This window comes from Calliopsis andreniformis, unplaced genomic scaffold (assembly GCF_051401765.1).
Source record: "Calliopsis andreniformis isolate RMS-2024a unplaced genomic scaffold, iyCalAndr_principal scaffold0001, whole genome shotgun sequence".
NCBI classification, from domain to species: domain Eukaryota; kingdom Metazoa; phylum Arthropoda; class Insecta; order Hymenoptera; family Andrenidae; genus Calliopsis; species Calliopsis andreniformis.
In genome coordinates, this window is record NW_027480422.1 from 21,930,760 (window position 1) to 21,936,759 (window position 6,000).

Genomic DNA, 6,000 nt, shown 5'->3' on the forward strand with positions numbered 1-6,000 from the left:
ACGCCAGGAGAATAAAATACAACATATGTACAACAGTTTTTCCATCGTATAAAATGAATAATTGCAAACAGTGTGAATGTAATGGTCATTTCTACGTATCGGGCAACCTAGGCTTCACTCTAGGGCATTGCTCCACCATATTGAATAGTTAGGGCCTTAGAAGTCAACGCCCGAAGCATAAAATACAAAATCAATAGAACAGCTTTTCCACTGTATAAAACGAATAATTGCAACCAGTGTGAATGTTGTGGTCATTTCTTCGTTCCGTGCAACCTAGGTTTTGCTCCAGGGCGTTGCTCCACCACATCGAATAGTTAGGGCCTTAGAAGTCAACGCCAGACGCATAAAGTACAGTATAAATACAACAGTTTTTCCATCGTATAAAACGAATAATTGCAACCAGTATGCAAGTTATGGTCATTTCTACGTTCCCGGCAACCTAGGCTTCTGCCTAGGTCGTTGCTCTACCAGATCGAATAGTTAGGGCCTAAGAAGTATACGCCAGAAGCATAAAATACGATATATGTACAACAGTTTTTCCATCGTATATCACGAATAATTGCAACCAGTGTGAAAGTAATGGTCACTTCTACGTTCCGGGCATCCTAGACTTAACCCTGAGGCATCGCTCCACCAGATCGAATACATAGGGCCTTAGAAGTCAACGCCAGAAGCATAAAGTACAATAAAAATCCAACAGTCTGATCATCGTATAACAGGAATAATTGCAACCAGTATGAAAGTTATGGTCATTTCTACGTTCGGAGCAACCCAGGCTTCACTCTAGGGCGTTGCTCCACCAGATCGAATAGTTAGGGCCTAAGAAGTCAACCCTAGAAGCATGAAATACAATAAAAATACAACAGTTTTTCCATCATATAGCATGAATAATTGCAACCAGTGTGGAAGTAATGGTCATTTCTACGTTCCGGGCAGCCTCTGCTTCAGTCTAGGGCGTTACTCCCCCAGATCGATGAGTTAGGGACTTAGAATTCAACGCCAGAAGCATAAAATACAATAAAAATGCAACAGTTTTTCCATCGTATTCCAGGAGTAACTGCAACCAGTGTGAAAGTACTGATCATTTCTACATTCCGGGCAACCTATTCTTCACTCTAGGGCGTTGATCCACCAGATCGAATAGTTTGGGCCTTAGAAGTCAACACCAGAAGAATAAAATACAACATAAGTACAACAGTTTTTCCATCGTATAAAATGAATAATTGCAAACAGTGTGAATGTAATGGTCATTTCTACGTATCGGGCAACCTAGGCTTAACTCTTGGGCGTTTCTCCTCCAGATCGCATTGCTAGGGACTTAGAATTCAACGCCAGAAGCATAAAATACAATAAAAATGCAACAGTTTGTCCATCGTACACCAGGAGTAACTGCAACCAGTGTGAAAGTACTGGTCATTTCAAGATTCCGGGCAACCTATTCTTCACTCTAGGGCGTTGCTCCAACCAGATCGAATAGTTAGGGCCTTAGAAGTCAACGCCCGAAGCATAAAATACAAAATCAATAGAACAGCTTTTCCATTGTATAAAACGAATAATTGCAACCAGTGTGAATGTTGTGGTCATTTCTTCGTTCCGTACAACCTAGGTTTTGCTCCAGGGCGTTGCTCCAGCACATCGAATAGTTAGGGCCTTAGAAATCAACGCCAGACGCATAAAGTACAGTATAAATACAACAGTTTTTCCATCGTATAAAACGAATAATTGCAACCAGTATGAAAGTTAGGGTCATTTGTACGTTCGGAGCAACCAAGGCTTCACTCTAGGGCGTTGCTCCACCAGATCGAATAGTTAGGGCCTAAGAAGTCTACGCCAGAAGCATAAAATACAATAAAAATACAACAGTTTTTCCATCGTATAAAACGAATAATTGCAAACATTGTGAAAGTAACGGTCATTTCTACGTTCCGGGCAATCTTGGCTTCACTCTAGGGCGTTGGTCCACCAGATCGAATAGTTAGAGCCTTCGAAGTCAACGCCAGATGCATAAAATACAATATAAATACAACAGTTTTTCCAGCGTATAAAACGAATAATTGCAACCAGTGTGAAAGTAATGGTCTTTTCCATGTTCCGCGCAACCTAGGCTTCACTCTAGGGCGTTGCTCCACCACATGGAATAGTTAGGGCCTTAAAAGTCAACGCCAGAAGCATAAAATACAATAAAAATGCAACAGATTTTCCATCGTATAGCAGGAGTAACTGCAACCAGTGTGAAAGTACTGGACATTTATAGATTCCGGGCAACCTATTCTTCACTCTAGGGCGTTGCTCCAACCAGATCGAATAGTTATGGCCTTAGAAGTCAACGCCAGAAGCATAAAATACAATAAAAATCCAACAGTTTTTCCAGCGTATAAAACGAATGATTGCAGCCAGTGTGAAAGTAATGGTCATATCTACGTTCCCGGCAACCTAGACTTGACACTAGGGCCTTGCTCCACCAGATCGAATTGTTGGGGCCTTAGAAGTCAACGCCCGAAGCATTAAATACAAAATTAATAGAACAGTTTTTCCATTGCATGAAACGAATAATTGCAACCAGTGTGAAAGTTATGGTCATATCTACGTTCCGTGCAACCTTGGCTTCACTCTAGGGCGTTGCTCCACCAAATCGAATAGCTACGGCCATAGAAGTCAACGCCAGAAGCATAAAAAGCAATATAAATACAACAGTTTTTCCATCGTATAAAACGAATAATTGCAAACATTGTGAAAGTAACGGTCATTTCTACGTTCCGGGCAACCTTGGCTTCACTCTAGGGCGTTGGTCCACCAGATCGAATAGTTAGAGCCTTCGAAGTCAACGCCAGATGCATAAAATACAATATGAATACAACAGTTCTTCCAGCGTATAAAACGAATAATTGCAACCAGTGTGAAAGTAATGGTCATATCTACGTTCCGGGCAACCTAGGCTTGACACTAGGGCGTTGCTCCACCAGATCGCATAGTTGTGGCCTTAGAAGTCAACGCCCGAAGCATTAAATACAAAATTAGTAGAACAGTTTTTCCATTGCATGAAACAAGTAATTGCAACCAGTGTGAAAGTTATGGCCATATCTACGTTCCGTGAAACCTTGGCATCTCTCTAGGGCGTTGCTCCACCAGATCGAATAGCTACGGCCGTAGAAGTCAACGCCAGAAGCATAAAAAGCAATATAAATACAACAGTTTTTCCATCGTATAGCAGGAGTAACTGCAACCAGTGTGAAAGTACTGGTCATTTCTAGATTCCGGGCAACCTATTCTTCACTCTAGGGCGTTGCTCCAACCAGATCGAATAGTTAGGGCCTTAGAAGTCAACGCCAGAGGCATAAAATACAATAAAAATCCAACGGTTTTTCCATCTTATAACACTAATAATTGCAAACAGTGTGAAGGTAATGGTCATTCCTACGCTCCGGGCAACCTAGGCTTCACTCCAGGGCGTTGATACACCAAATCGAATAGTTAGGGCCTTAGAAGTCAACGCCCGAAGCATAAAATGCAATATATATACAACAGTTCTTCCATCGTATAACAGCAATAATTGCAAACAGTGTGAAAGTGATGTTCGTTTCTACGTTCCTGGCAACCTACGCTGCAGTCTAGGGCGTTGGTCCACCAGATCCAATAGTTAGGGCCTTAGAAGTCAACGCCCGACGCATAAAATACAATAAAGATACAACAGTTTTTCCATCGTACAACAGGAATAATTGCAACCAGAGTGAAGGTGATGGACGTTTCTACGTTCCGGGCAACCTAGGATTCACTCTAGGGCGTTGCTCCACCAGATCGAATAGTTAGGGCCTTAGAAGTCAACGCCCGAAACATAAAATACAAAATCAATAAAACAGCTTTTCCATTGCATAAAACGAATAATTGCAACCAGTGTGAATGTTGTGGTCATTTCCACGTTCCGTGCAACCTAGGTTTTGCTCCAGGGCGTTGCTCCACCACATCGAATGGTTAGGGCCTTAGAAGTCAACGCTAGACGCATAAAGTACAGTATAAATACAACGGTTTTTCCATCGTATAAAACGAATAATTGCAACCAGTATGAAAGTTAGGGTCATTTGTACGTTCGGAGCAACCTACGCTTCACTCTAGGGCGTTGGTCCACCAGTTCCAATAGTTAGGGCCTAAGAAGTCAACGCCAGAAGCACCAAATACAAAATAAATACAGCAGTTTTTCCATCGTATAAAACGATTAATTGCAACCAGTGTGAAAGTAATGGTCATATCTACGTTCCGGGCAATCTAGTCTTGAATCTAGGGCGTTGCTCAACCAGATCGAAGAGGTAGGGCCATAGAAGTCAATGCCCGAAGCATAAAATACGTTAAAGATATAACAGTTTTTCCATCGTATAACAGGAGTAATTGCAACCAGTGTGAAAGTAATGGTCATATCTACGTTCCGGGCAATCTAGGCTTGACTCTAGGGCGTTGCTCCACCAGATCGAATAGTTAGGGCCCAAGAAGTTAACACCAGAAGCATAAAGTACAATAAAAATACAACAGCTTTTCCTTCGTATAACAGGAATAATTGCAAACAGTGTGAAGGTGATGGTCATTTCTATGTTCCTGGCAACCTTGGCTTCACTCCAGGGCGTTGCTTCATCAGGTCGAATAGTTAGGGCCTTAGACGTCAGCGCCCGACGCATAAAATACAATAAAGATGCAACGGCTTTTACATCGTATAACAGGAATAATTGCAACCAGTGTGAAGGTAATGGTCTTTTCCATGTTCCGCGCAACCTAGACTTCACTCTAGGGCGTTGCTCCACCACAATGAATAGTTAGGTCCATAAAAGTCAACGCCAGAAGCATAAAATACAATATAAATACAACAGTTTTTCCATCGTATACCGGGAATAATTGCAACAAGAGTGAACGTAATGATCATTTCTACGTTGCGGGCAACCTAGGCTTCACTCTAGGGCGTTGTTCCACCAGATCGTATAGTTAGGGCCTAAGAAGTCAACGCCAGATGCATAAAATACAATAAAAATCCAACAGGCTTTCCATCTTATAACTCTAATAATTGCAAACAGTGTGAAGGTAATGCTCATTCCTACGCTCCGGGCAACCTAGGCTTCACTCCAGGGCCTTGATCCACCACATCGAATAGTTAGGGCCTTAGAAGTCAACGCCCGAAGCATAAAATGCAATATCAGTACAACAGTTCTTTCATCGTATAACAGGAATAATTGCAAACAGTGTGAAAGTGATGTTCATTTCTACGTTCCTGGCAACCTACGTTGCAGTCTAGGGCGTTGGTCCACCAGATCCAATAGTTAGGGCCTTAGAAGTCAACGCCCGACGCATAAAATACAATAAAAATACAACAGTTTTTCCATCGTAGAACAGGAATATTTGCAACCAGAGTGAAGGTGATGGACATTTCTACGTTCCGGGCAACCTAGGATTCACTCTAGGGCGTTGCTCCACCAGATCGAATAGTCAGGGCCTAGGAAGTCAACGCCCGAAGCATAAAATACAATAGAAGTACAACAGTTTTTCCATCGTATAAAGAGAATAATTGCAACCAGTCTGAAAGTAATGGCCATTTCTGCGCTCCGGGCATCCTAGGCTTCACTCTGGGGCGTTGGTCCACCAGGTCCAATAGTTAGGGCCTAAGAAGTCAACGCCAGAAGCATAAAGTACAATAAAAATCCAACAGTTTGTAGATCGTATAACAGGAATAATTGCAGCCAGTGTGAAACTAATTGTCATTTCCATGTTCCGGGCAACCTAGGCTTCACTCTAGGGCGTTGCTCCACCAGGTCGAATAGCTAGGGCCTTAGAAAACAATGCCAGACGCGTAAAATACAATAAAAATACAACAGCTTTTCCATCGTGTAGAAGGTATAATTGCAACCAATGTGAAAGTAATGGTCATTTCTACGTTACGGGCAACATAGGCTTCACTCTTTGACGTTGCCCCACCGGATCGAAAAGATAGGGCCTAAGAAGTCCACGCCAGAAGCATAAAATAAA